Source organism: Maylandia zebra, linkage group LG7 (assembly GCF_041146795.1).
Source record: "Maylandia zebra isolate NMK-2024a linkage group LG7, Mzebra_GT3a, whole genome shotgun sequence".
In the NCBI taxonomy this organism is placed as follows: Eukaryota; Metazoa; Chordata; class Actinopteri; order Cichliformes; family Cichlidae; genus Maylandia; species Maylandia zebra.
In genome coordinates, this window is record NC_135173.1 from 66,572,369 (window position 1) to 66,586,856 (window position 14,488).

General features: G+C 42.4%; 1 protein-coding gene across 1 annotated transcript in view; it reads right to left on the minus strand.

Annotated features, from left to right (window-relative positions):
* The window catches only part of plcg2 (phospholipase C, gamma 2), a 47,525-nt gene extending 41,177 nt beyond the window's left edge, over positions 1–6,348 (minus strand). The window contains exon 1 of the mRNA XM_004573890.3: positions 5,961–6,348. The gene's annotated coding sequence lies outside the window, so the exon portion shown is untranslated. The remainder of the gene's footprint in view (positions 1–5,960) is intronic.
* Positions 6,349–14,488: the final 8,140 nt, after the last annotated feature.

Sequence of the window (14,488 nt, forward strand, 5' to 3'; positions counted from 1 at the left end):
CTATTTTCTTATTTGGTGTTTTTCTGCTCGTAGTTAGAGTGCAGTTTTGTTCTGACCGAGCTAACGCTGAGCCGTATGTATGTATGTATATAGAACAGCTGGTTGCTTAATGTGCCACACTCTCAAATCTAGCAGTTTTTTTTAACTTGGCTGCAGGCTGAGAAATGCCTCCTCTCACTTTCTAGCAGCAACACCTGCAGGCAGTGAATGCGCCGCAGCAGCAGAGGAAGGAGGACAGATGTCCGTGTCCGTCGGTCTTTCTAAGCTCTACACTCGGCGTTTTTACTGGATTGAATTATCCCCAACATGAACTGTATGGCTATTGTCTTAATATTTGGGTATTTATCACAAGTCAAATCATTTCTGCAGTATAGGACAACGTTATCTCACATCTTCCTCAAAACCCCACAGGCCTACGCAGAGGTGATGCATTCATAATTTGGCTGCATTACTGAGTCTGTGGCTCACTTTAATCCACTCACTTGTGCCATAAAAGAAAGTTAGAATAATGAGTCTGTTTACATGCAACCCAAATATGAATGAAAAGCACCAGAGAAACAAAAACCCCATTTAAACAGTAATGAAAACAACTTTAGCTACGCATCTTTTTAAGAAAAGAGTAGAACAAACTGACATCTTCAGCTTGTTTAGTCTGAGGACTAACAGTGCAGATCTAATGGCATTCGCTTCACTGCAGCAATATATATGAAACCTGATTTTAAAGAGCTGAAGCGGCAAAAACAAAAAAACTTAATTTCGACTCATTTATTCAAATAAGTTTAACTGTTGAAGCTTTACGATAAACACATGAAAGAGATTTGATATTATTATTATTTATCTCCTCACACAGTTGCTAAATTGTTTAGGGCTGTCGAACTCCAGGCCTCGAACTGCAGGCTTTAGATCTCACCCTGTTTCAACACACCTGAATCAAATGATCAGTTCATTAGCAGACTTCTGGAGAACTTCAGGACATGTTGAGGAGGCAATTTAACCATTTAAATCAGCTGTGATGGATCAAGGACACATCTAAAACCCTCGAGGCCTGGAGTTGGACACCTGTGGTTTAGCCTCTTTTAGCTCATTGCTTCTTTAACAATTACACATATATGAACTTTGGATCAAACAGTTTTAAAATGCATTTAAAAAAGAAAAGAAAAAAAACCCACCAAATATGCAGAATGTTACTTTGCTCTTTTCTTTTTGCAAACATCTGCATAAATGATAATAAATATGTGACATCACGCTACCAGCTGATACGAGATTTAACAAATTATTTACAGTTTGTTCATTTTGGGGGCTTTTTTCTACATTAACGTCCTTAACGAGTTTGTAGTGCAGTTTGAACAGTTATTTACCTTATTGAATTACATTTTAATATTAAAAATTAAAAAGTGTATTTTTCTTTTCTAAAACTAAAAAAAAGGAACTTTTTCAGTAATATTTCACATGTATTTAAATTGTTATATATTTGAACAGTAATAACCTGTTACTGTAAGGTGGATAACAAAGTCACAATAATAAATTAATCAGCTGTACTCAGTAAGTATCCCATGCTAACACGATCTGAAAACGTATCTCCATATTAAAGAGCTCCAAACAGCATTATTATCACTTTTAGATCATTCTTTTAACCTTGAAGAAGAGGTCAAAGGTCAAATATGACATGCTATGTTAAATCTTTTTATGGTGCTTCCTACATGTTGCTCTGTCCACGCAGTTTTGATCTTGTAAGGATCATAGTTTCTAATTTAAAAGGCTTTTTGTAAATTTTCCACCAATAAATCGTTGAGCGGGCCGTGAAGATCTCCATGGATGGAAGCCAAATTTTATCAGAAGTCATTCAAAACATTTCATGGACTTGCACGCACACGTGCGAACACTTTCAAGGACAGGACGTCGTCGGTGTGGGTAATCGGGGCAGACCGGGGGACTGAAGCCTGGCCTCTCTGTTCACACAGAGAACAAATGGTAAGCGTTAAAAATTCTATTTTTCTTGCAGAAATCTTTTGCATTTCCTACGGCTGCCACACAGATTTGAACTTTTCAAACAGCAAAAAGTTTACTTTTTGACAAATTTAGCTACAACACTGAGATTAGTCAGTCTGCTTAAACTTTCCAGTTAACCTGATGAAACACTTTACATTATGTTGTAAGTACTGACTCAAGGCGGCTGTTTTACTGCTCATCACATATTTGGGAAATTATTTGGAATATCAAAAAAACTAAATATTCCAGTTAATTACTTGCTGCAGTATTTACAAACCGATTGCACACACTTACACGCACACAGTTCACAGGACGGTGTCAGTGAATAATAAGGATCAATATTAACCATTTAAGCAAACACTGCCATAGTGAAGTAAAATGATTATTAGCAGCTGGAGCAGCGTGTTTCTGTGAACATCAACAGTGAGTTTAGATCCACGAGGTGGACGCGAACATTACTGTTGGTGTTTGTTTGCATTTCGCCATCTCCCTCCTGCCAGCCAACAATGTATTCATTCAACTTCAACAGACATCTACGGCCAAAGGCTGTGAGAAAAAAGGAACAAGAGAACAGGCTAGACCCGTTAGCCCCATCAATACGATCAAGAGGACGTGCATGAAAATGTTCTCCGCATATCTGCCCTTAAAAGAAGCAGCGATACAGATATGGTGACTCTGGGGTCTGTCGTTTAGTTTTAACGTCTCTGCAGGTGCTTTACTTTCACAGACGGCTGTGTTAGCGCTCCACAGAGCTACAGCTACGTCGTTGCATTGGTTTTTCAGTGAAATGAAAAGGACAAGGAAGGTTATGAGACTACGAGCTGTAGGACACACGTCTGCTGAATGAAGGCAACGTGCAGCTATTTATGGTCCATTTGAGTCTTTTTCTGGTAATTTGGTGTCTCATTGTTTCTCATGGCAACCCAAACAGAAATCTTATTTTCAGTCCTTGAATTTCTTTAGAATTTGTTCATGTCTTGTTGAAGTCATTTGCCTCTCATAGAAGATGATTTGTGTCTCCATCTGGATATTTATACTATATTTATACAAAAATAGGCGCGCTATGAGCAAGAAGAATGAAAGACAAAAGACTCAAAAATGACCACAACGCATGCACAATGAACAAATAGCATAAAATACATAGCAACTCTGCACATAAGGACCCAAAAGAGAGACACGAAATGAGGAAAAATAGACTAATATGACAAAAAAGACAAAAGAAGCAAAACTGCAGAGACACAGGACAGACAAAATCATTAGGAGGCAAAAAGACCCAAACGAAATACAAAAAGGGCAAAAGGTGACACAGTGTGGCAAGAGACACAAAATGACAAATGATACACAAAAAGAAACAGATGCAAAATGACCCTCAAAGAGCCAAAGAATGACCGTAGATGGACACAATAATTAAAGCAATACACAACAACCAAAAACAAAACAGACACAGTGTGAACTCAAACTGATCAAAAGCAATGCAAAGAGGAAGAAAAGGAACCAGGAAATTGAGAAACAATTTGAGACACAAGATGATGATCAAGATGCAAACTGAAGAGAAAATTATGTTTAGAGATTCCTGAATAAATGTGACAAATTTGTCTGTGATATACTTCACCTCTGCAGTCAACAGAATGGAAGAAAACTTCAGTTGCTCAGAAAATCCTTAAATTACAACTCCTCATACAAACGTTGGTGATCATAAAGGGGAATCTAGATGCCGCTGCTCATCTGGCTCACGATCCGTGTGTGAAGCACAAACAGAGAGTGATGCGTTCTTTAGGTTTGGTGAGAGAGAATGACAGAGACAAACCGGTGACCTCGTGTTAGACCCATTACATGAACACTGAATGCAAACTTGATTCAATTCTGACCCATATTGTAGGACAAATAACGATTCTTGTGAGTTTTGGACAGGTGGACGGCATCTGTGATGAGCTGAAAATGTGCAGTAGAACTCACATTCTGGGGTTTATTGTGTTTGTTTTTTATCTTTTCCCATGCAGGAAAGCCTTTATTTACATAACTCTGGACAAGATGGACATTTGAGTGCAACACCATCAGGGGTAAAATGGTCCCAGCACAACTGGGATTTACAGAAATACGTCTACATCTTGTCGCTGTGGACAAAGGGGCAGAGATACAGATCTGAGGGACAGCTACTAACGTGAGAAACTCGTGTTCGTGCTGTGCACTTGTTGGTCCTTCAGCTTCATCCCTGCCACAGAGAAGATAAATGTCACGACATACAGAGACCTTGGTGGTGTTGTGAAACTGAAAACAGTGGAAACTGTCCACCGTCTCTGCTTCTAACCATGCCTCTTTGATCTTTGTTGTTTTTTGTGCTTTTTTATCATTGTGGTAAAGTCTTCTATGGTCGTTCCCTTTCCTGTTTAACCTTTACAGCCAATCAGCGTTTAACGAAGGCAATGCTGCGCTGGCTTTTTGGAAGAGTGTGTGCAAGTATTTCCCGCAGCTTGCGTGCTGGTTGAATTCCTGTAATCCTTCACTCCACGTAGCCAAAGATCTCCAAAACAGTCTTTGTAAGGAGCTCCCTCTGCATCTACAGACCCCACAGGTTTGCCAGTAAAAGTCTGAGCACTGATTCTGAACAGTTCTCTGGTTTGAATTTGCACCGCCTCAGTGATGCTCTTAGCAAGTTCAGTCGCCCATGCCTGTGATCAGCCAACCACACCAAGCAGGGGCCATGTTGTCTGACACGAGTGCCTTGCACAGCTGGAAATTCAACATTTTTTTTTTCCATTTAAAATCAGAAATCGGCCCTAAATAGAATAAAACTTGTTTAGCAGCAGTGAACGTGCTGCTGAGGAAACATCTAATGCAGAAAACACAATCCTGTGCCAAAGACCTTTTCAGAAAAGAAAAAGCACACTGCTCCTGGTGTGGTGATGCCAGTATTGCCACACAGGCATGAAAAGACCTGAATTGTGAATTAGTTGTTTGAATGGTGAAGATGTAAAGCTTTGTGCCTTTCCACTGAGATCCAAAGACAGCAGAGTCACTGAATGTGGGAAACATAGACGCTATTACTCCTGTTTTAAAGATGGATTGCTAACTTGAGGAGGAAAAAAAACCAAAACAATATTTTAGTTATTTGACAGTTTTTTAAGGACGTATTGTTCTCATAATGTGCTTTACTTAAAGATACTGACATTACGGGTTATGGTGCTGTGATTTTAATGGTCTGGCACACTTGAGAAAGAGGCATGAACTAAAATAACGTGCACACCCTGATTTAAATCAGGTCTTCTGCACAGATCACTTAAAATTGCCTAAAAATACAACCACATTATGAGATCATCTCATTACAGTTATTCATGCAAGACATTTTTAGCAGAGCAACTAATCTGCGACCTCTTAATATTCAATAACTAACCTTCCAGCAGTGAAACTGACGTAAAACGACCAACAAAGACAAAAAGCACACAAATAACCCCAAACAAGGCAGGAGAAGAAGCAACAACAAGGAAATGCAATATCACACAAAAACGACTTTTATGGAATAGAACAAGTCTCACAAAAGTGGCGCAAAACTACAATAAAATGGCACAACAGCTACACAAAGCCCCACACTAAAGCCGCAGAGGGCCCCGTGTCTATTATCCTGACCAACACAGTGAAGTTTGAAGTATTGGAATTAAATATGGGTGAAACTCTTCCACGTGGACCCAACGGTTCACCTCAAAACTAGTTCCCCATAGAAGAAATGTAAAGTGCGCCGTGCGTGAAGGCTTTCGGAGGTACCGGTCCCGCTCTGACACGGAGTTGCCTCCACGCTGAGCCGCCTGGTCAGACACATCCTCTGCAGCCCCGCACACACTGCTGCAGCTGCCGCCAGCAAAAAGCGGATTTCCCCTCAGCCAGCTGAACTGTGTCACACCGCGGTCGCTAGAAAACTGACACCAAAAACAGAAAAGAAGGAAAAAAAATAAAGAAAAGTAAAGTGTCCGGCTTACCTTGTGAGTGAAATCGATTCCTTACAGCTCCCAAAGTCGCCGCTCGTTTGTTTTCTATCTAATCATGATTTGAGAGTTTTGAAGTGAAACAGGAGAGGATGTAGAGCGCTGACAAAAAGGCCACCCGCAAAACGGCCAGTTCCTCTATCCGCGTGTGTGTACAAGGAAGTAAAAGTTAACTTGCATTATAGCCCGCAAGTTATAAAAAAGTCCGGAAGCAAGGACGGTATCTATGCAAAGTACGAGAGGGCAGTGAGCTGCAGGATGAGCGCTTCTGATGCTCAGGCTTGTGTTTTCACATAAAAGTCGTAAAAGGTCGTTTATAACACGTTTCTCTGTGTGTTGGAGTCTTCTCACAGTCTCACGCGCTCATGTAAACACGCACACAGCTGTTTGACCTACGAGTGTCAACTAACAGGGGCGTTTCCAGGTTTTTTATTAACGGGTGGCACAACAGGGGGATGTGCGGGGGGGGGGGGGGGGGGGATTAATTATATCAGAACAAATACAAAAACAAACAAAGTGGAAACTGTTTAAAAATTCACAGATTTATGGGAATAATAATGGGAAGAAAATTACTGCGCTGGGATTACCAGGGCGTAACGGCAGGAAGGCACCTAGCAAGCCTTTGTTTTAAAAAATTAGCATCAGATTTCAATTGTCTGGATACACTTATTGGGGATTGAACTTTAATTCCAGACAAAATGATTTTGTCTACTCTGTACTACGGGCAGTAGTGGTTTTTAGGCGACACGGGCGGTTGCCCAGGGTGGCATCGTGGTGGGGGGCAGCATCACGGGCATCGGCAAAAAAAAAAAAAAAAAAAAAATGCTCGTACTTGTGCTGCCCCGACGTCAGCCAGTGCATATTGGGAATGGCATTGGCACCGATCAGTTTTTGTCAGGTTAGGGCTGTGTGCAGACAGGAGTGGTGGTAAGGAGGACCCAAAGCGCAGACGCTCAGAGGCAAGAGTGTACTTCAAAACAGCTTTAATGCTAAACTCAAACAGTAACAAAAACCGAGACGCCAAAATAAACTTACACAGCAAGATAACGGTAGATCACCAACCAGACACAGAGAAACACAGGGCTTAAATACACAGAGGGAGCAATCAGGGAATGGGTAACAGGAGGGAAACACAGCTGGGGCAAATCAGGCCTAACGAGACAAGGGGAGCAAAACCAGACGCATTTACATGAGACACAGACTTTCAAAGTAAAACAGGAAACATAACACAGACTGAGCTAAAGACACAGACTCGCATGCAGGCACTGCAACAGAGGGAACAGAGGCATGGGACCAGGGCAGACAGACACTGACTGGACACGGGGTTATAGCAACTAAGGATACACAGAGACGCCAACTAGACAAGGGGATACAGCTGACAGGGGAGACAGAGCAACTAGAGAAGACAGAGACATAAACCATAAGACAGAACTCAAAGAAACCAAAGACTAAAAATGATAAATAATATAATAAACTCAAAAACCCTGGGTCAACGACCCAGGCATCCTAACAGTTTTCTATCGCCCTTTTGCTGGGAGTAAGGGCGCCCTCCCGTTTGCGAGGTGCGCCTGCTGCTTGCAGCGCAGAGAGGAGAGGGCGGGGCGGCGGGGGATTCTCTGACCGGCTGGAGCAGCATCTAATAACCAACTCGCAAAATAAAACAAAATAAAAACAAACCAACAAACACGAAAACACCAGACATCATGATACAGACTTATAATTTGCACCGATGTTTTTTTGAAACTCTATACACAAAAAGTGAGCGCGAGAGCCCTCGGTGCGCCTGCTCGCTGCTGAAGTCAAAGTAAACTTTATTGTCATCACCGCTACAGTTCAGTATATAGAGAGACGAGATGACGAGGCTCCAGTTACAGCAGTGCAAGTAAACAAACAATAAATATAAAATGAGTAAGAAAATAAATATACACTTTAGGACTCGGGGTAAAGGGATCAATAACAATTTAAAATTCATAATTTACAGTTTGATGATTTAAAGTCTCACACACAACCTGTCGAAAGGGGAGGGGGGCCGGCTGCTTCCAAATAGAGCACATTTCATTCATAATGATGTAAATCCAAGCCCATCATGTATTCATGATTTGAATCCTGGGTTGTGTGAAATCTCAGAAATGCACCCTAGACAAAGTGAATCTGTGAACTAAGGTGTAGGTGTGTTAGATCATGTTGTGGTGATGCTTGGGTTGGGGGATCTGTGTTCATACTGGAGTGCAAAATTAAAACCAATGGAAGATGGACAAGAAAAGTTCAAAGCCATCAGGTGCTCAGTTTAGAAAAAAGGCTGTGGACCATTAACCAATGTTCGCCCTTGATGGCAGAGTGCGGCACCTGGAGCCAGGAACAAGCTTGCAAAGAGCATGCACATTTTTTGCCGCCTGGGCACACACAAATTAATTGGGAGACGCAGACTGATGCAACAAAAACCAGTAAGCAGGGTGTACACTATAGTCTATATAACACAGGAGTGTTAGGCTATTATGTACACGTTGGCAAGTTGTCTGAAACAAATGAGCGTGCTGTGTGTGCAACAGTGCGGCAAACATTACTCGTCCTTTTATTTAATGCACAAGTAGTGCTGGTCATTATCTGGTAGCTAACTGGGTAAGGGTGCCATGGCTCTGTAGCTCTGTCTACTGTTATTGGGAACATATTTAGTTTCAAAGGAAGTTACGGGGCTTTCCCTCCTTTGTAGAGGGCTTATATTTCACCAAAACTATCTAATATGCATATTCACACACATTATTATAATTATCATATTCTTTTTTTTCTTTAAAAGAGTGTTTTAAAGAAAATACATTAAGAAACTGATTATTTTTGATATATATATATATATATATATATATATATATATATATATATATATATATATATAAAAAACACCCAGCACGCCCCTGCGGGCGGTTTGTCCTTGAAGCTCGGGTCCTCTACCAGAGGCCTGGGAGCTTGAGGGTCCTGCGCAGTATCTTAGCTGTTCCCAGGACTGCGCTCTTCTGGACAGAGATCTCCGATGTTATTCCCGGGATCTGCTGGAGCCACTCGCCTAGCTTGGGAGTCACCGCACCTAGTGCTCCGATTACCACGGGGACCACCGTTACCTTCACCCTCCACATCCTCTCGAGCTCTTCTCTGAGCCCTTGGTATTTCTCCAGCTTCTCGTGTTCCTTCTTCCTGATATTGCTGTCATTCGGAACCGCTACATGGATCACTACGGCCGTCTGCTTCTGTTTGTCTACCACCACTATGTCCGGTTGGTTAGCCACCACCATTTTGTCCGTCTGTATCTGGAAGTCCCACAGGATCTTAGCTCGGTCATTCTCCACCACCCTTGGGGGCATCTCCCATTTTGACCTCGGGACTTCCAGGTTATACTCGGCACAGATGTTCCTGTACACTATGCCGGCCACTTGGTTATGGCGTTCCATGTATGCCTTGCCTGCTAGCATCTTGCACCCTGCTGTTATGTGCTGGATTGTCTCTGGGGCATCTTTACACAGACTGCACCTGGGGTCTTGCCTGGTGTGATAGACCCCAGCCTCTATGGATCTTGTGCTCAGAGCTTGTTCTTGTGCTGCCATGATTAGTGCCTCTGTGCTGTCTTTCAGTCCAGCTTTGTCCAGCCACTGGTAGGATTTCTGGATATCAGCCACCTCCTCTATCTGCCGGTGGTACATACCGTGCAGGGGCCTGTCCTTCCATGATGGTTCCTCGTCTCCCTCCTCTTTCTTGGGTTTCTGCTGCCTGAGGTATTCACTGAGCACTCGGTCAGTTGGGGCCATCTTCCCAATGTATTCTTGGATGTTCGTTGTCTCATCCTGGACTGTGGTGCTGACACTCACCAGTCCCCGGCCCCCTTCCTTCCGCTTAGCGTACAGCCTCAGGGTGCTGGACTTGGGGTGAAACCCTCCATGCATGGTAAGGAGCTTTCTTGTCTTTATGTCAGTGGCTTCTATCTCCTCCTTTGGCCAGCCTATTACCCCAGCAGGGTACCTGATCACGGGTAGGGCGTACGTGTTGATGGCCCGGATCTTGTTCTTACCATTCAGCTGACTCCTCAGCACTTGCCTGACCCTCTGCAGGTACTTGGTGGTTGCAGCTTTTCTAGCGGCCTCTTCATGGTTCCCATTCGCCTGCGGGATCCCCATGTACTTGTAACTGTCCTCTATGTCTGCAATGTTGCCTTCTGGTAGTTCAATCCCCTCAGTTCTGACTACCTTCCCTCTCTTTGTTACCATCCGGCTACACTTCTCCAGTCCGAATGACATTCGGACTGGAGATATATATATATATATATATATATATATATATATATATATATATATATATATACAAAATGCTGATTTTACAGCAGCAAAATTATTTAATCTCTGCAGTTTAAACATTAAATAAGCTTTCTGCCTGCATTGAGTGGCTAGTCATACAAGTGGAATCATTAAAAATGCTTCCACTTGTATGGTGAGTCTAAACTTTGTTTTTCAACTCGGTCCATCACAAAAGGTAATGCAGCAAATTTATTTTGAATTGAATGATTTATATAATTCAGAATTAACATTATATCAATATATCAAATAATACTGCTGAAATATAATAGTGCAAAAGTAACACGACAAAACTCTGCTCAGACTGTGAATCTTATATAGTGATTTCCTACTCTCCCAGAGCACTCTATAGAACATGCCCTAGTCACTTTCTCTAAACTGAGTGCTTCCTAACTCCATTCACACTCCAACGGATGCACCAGAGAGCAACTGGGGTTAGTATCTTGCAGGCATGCAGACTGGAGCAGCCAGGGATCGAACCACTAACCTTCCAATCAGTAGGTGACCTGCTCTACCTCCTGAGCTACAGCCACCAAGTGGTAAACATGAGTAAACCGTCACTAGGTTTTGGATAAAGTGTACACTCACAAACCTGTCAAAACTGCATTTGAAACGTTGGCTACCACAGCAGTATAGTATTGCAACATGGCATTTGGGTCTTCTAACTAAAATAGGAACATAAATAGTGGAGCATTGCCAGACCTGGCCCACATCTGGTTGACATACACCCTGCCATGACACCAGTCAGTCAGAAGTGCCAGCTTGATGCCGGACCCGAACCAGACCTGTTTTCTATGAGCCTGGGCCACATAAACCAAACCACAATCAGGCCAGATGCAGCATACGATCACATAAACAGTGCCATCTACACCAGGCCTGGCCCATATCTGGATGACATATCACTTACCATGCCACCAGTCAGCCAGCAGTGCCGGCTTGACACCAGATCCGGGCCAGGCCTGTCTGCTATGTGGGATATAGTGCTGCAGAACTGTGCACCTCCTCATTCTTTTCCCACATGTTTGCACTGAGTAGGAGATGCTCTGTATCCCATTGTACACGTGTACAGTGACAATATTATTCTAGCATACATTTTTAAAATAAAAGTGGAATCTAGCCACAACAGTCTGATTGTGAAATGCAAAGCAGGCATTTTTTTTTATCATCATGAAAAATCGTTTTTGACTGTTTCTGCAGCTACAGACCACAAATCTTACTCTTTATCTAAACCCCTGTAACTCAGATCCTACTAAAGTGAAAGTACATTCGTTTTTTCATTTCTTGCTTTAAACATCTTATATACACGCTGGCCACACGTTGGGCTGGTGTTGGAAACACAGATTTGGGTCCATGTTGCCATGTTAGCATCACACAGTTGCTGCAGATTTGTCAGCTGGACACCCATAATGCAAATCTCCTATTTCAAAACATCCCAGGTTTTCTGCTGGACTGATCTGAGTTCAGTGAACCCAATGTTGTGTTTGAGGTAGCTGAGCGCTGTGACACGGTATGTCATCCTGCTGGAAGCAGTCATCAGAGGACACGGTCGTAGTAAAGAGATGGACATGATCGACAATTCTCAGGCAGGCAGTGGTGTTTGAACGATGCTCAGTTGGTACTAATATTTTACTGAAAATGTGCAAACTGTAGTCTCGGTTTCTCAGTTTGGTCTTCTGCTGCTGTGTCTTGTGCATTCAGAGATGCTCTTCTGCACATCTTGGTTGTAAAGAATCTTTATTGGTGTTATTTTTGCCTTCCAGTCAGCTCAAAGCATTCTCCTCATACATCTGACATCAAGGTGTTTACACCCGCTCACTGGATGCTTTTACCTTCTTCAGGTGATACTCTGTGAACCTCCTCTATAAAAGAAGGATGTGAGGAAAAATCTGGCACCAACACTCATGTCACATTTTGGTCACCTTGACCATGTCAGCACACCTGAGTTGCTGCGATGTGATTGGTTGATTGGTCGTCTTAAAAAGCAGTTGAACAGGTGTATCTGACGAACTGGCTGCTCACCGGATGTGAGTGAAAAATTATTAAAAACCCGGGATGTCGTAGGCATTTGTTTCACCTGCGTTAGTCATAGTTCCAAACTCCAAAGAAGGATCATGAGTATTTTCACTCGCTGAAACGTCCTGGAAGCATTTGTTCATCAAATGTTTTATAAATATCTTTTAAAAAAGGGCAGCACAGCCTCATTTCCTTTACTCTGCATTTATAGTCGGCCTATTTTCAGAGAGGAAATTTCCCGCTGCTTCTTCTGAGCAAAGAATGATTATTTACAGCTGAATTTCCTTTTAAGTGAATAAAACAGTAAATGTAATATGTCCTTTGATAGCAAGTTAAGTTTGAGGTTTACTAGGTGACATCAGAACTATAGAAAAGTCAGCATGTGTGCGGATCAGGATGAAGAGAATAAAAACCCTGCTCTGCCAGACAAAGAAGAAAAAGCTACAAAGATGAATATTTTAGAAAATATGACGACACAGTCAAATATTTTACAAAGCCTACAGGGACATTTTAATCGCCCAAGTTGGAGAAAATATTCCAAAGAGTGTAAAATATGAAATGATCCCAGATTACGTTCATTTCTGGGAATATAATATTTAAATCTTTTCCTTACACAAATACAATAAACATAAATGTTTATGGGCCCAGAGCCGTCATGCTGCTGTTTGAAGTGCTGTCAGATTATCTGATAGATTTGCATGTGTAACTTGTCTCAGTAATTTGCATGATAGCGAGAGAGGAGCGGGCGAGATGGGAGGAGGTGAACACAGAGCCACTGATCAGCTGTTTGTATTAGCAGTTATTCGTCTGTGCGTCGTGCCGGCGGACATAAAGTCACATTCGAGCAAAAGTGAGAAGTGGGTCAAAGTAGCTACAATAAAGTGTACATACAGAAAATAACCAATAAATAATGAATACACCAGATTTCAGAGCTCATGTTGCTAACACTTGCTATGCTAACTCACACAGTCTCATTTGTTCCAGCTGAGTGAACAAAATCTGCACCGTGCACTTTTTTAACAGCTGACTGAACTCTGTGGTCACTAATAAAGAAATAACATTAAGCTGCTTTTCTGTGTCTTCACATCCATCAACCGTATTAATGCAACATTACCGATTTCCTGTTTGTGCAGCTGAACACATGAACACATTATATTAACACATATACACAGCATATCGACTGGTGTGTAACAGAAGTGGATTTCCTAAAGCTGCTCGTGGATCAAGTGGCTCTACAGCGACGAAAAGACAGGTTGTGTTTGTCCTGAGCTGAAAATAAAAGGTTGAGGGCTGTTTCCCATAAACTGTTCAGTGAAGTGAGATTTACAGAGTGCTGGGACAGAGGAAGGCTATCAGCTGCACCTCTGTACAACACGTCTGTTAGTTCTTCAGTTACTGATCCCTAAAGGTTATATTGGGGGATGTTTTTAGGGGAAGCATTTGCCTACATTTACATGTAAGGCTGAGCTGTGACACACTAGACTGTGGTTACAATTGTGGGGTGTGGCAAAAATAAGAGAGGCCTAAAAGAGGCCTGTGTCTACAACTGAGCCAGATGTCTGGCTGCTGATGGTAAGACCCAGCCATTTTTTGGGAATGTCAATTCAGTTAAGCGGGTGTGAATTAACTGGCTCGCTTAACAAACAGCTGAGCTCAGTCAGTGGCTCATTTGTCTTGTGGGCCTGATGTAGAGATCCCAATAGTCTCTCAGTTTACACCACCTCAGCTCAATGAGCTGGCGGCGACGTGAAGAAAAGGTTTCCTGGACTCTGCAATCCTGATCTTTATCAGCGTAACCACAGAACGAGTCAGTGCCAGAGCTGCTCAATCAAAGGTCTGCAGCACTGCCTAAATATGGATGATGGAAGATGGATGATATGTCACCACTTGCTTGCACTGTGCCAAAGAGAAGCTAGCGCGTCTTGTAAACGGGCGACTTCAGGTGATATCGGCTCAAACCTGCAATCATTTTGGTTGCAGCTGACATCACAAGCATGACATTGCAGGACACATGTCACTTCTAGTTTTGCTCCATCTTTAGACAACCTGAACATTTACAACGCTCGCCTTATTCTGCAGCACATGAATGAAGTCTGTGAGCAGAACTAACAAGCTCCGCCCACAGGACTGATAAAAGAAGCCAGAATGGAAACGCCGAAAACTCTCTGCTGGTCC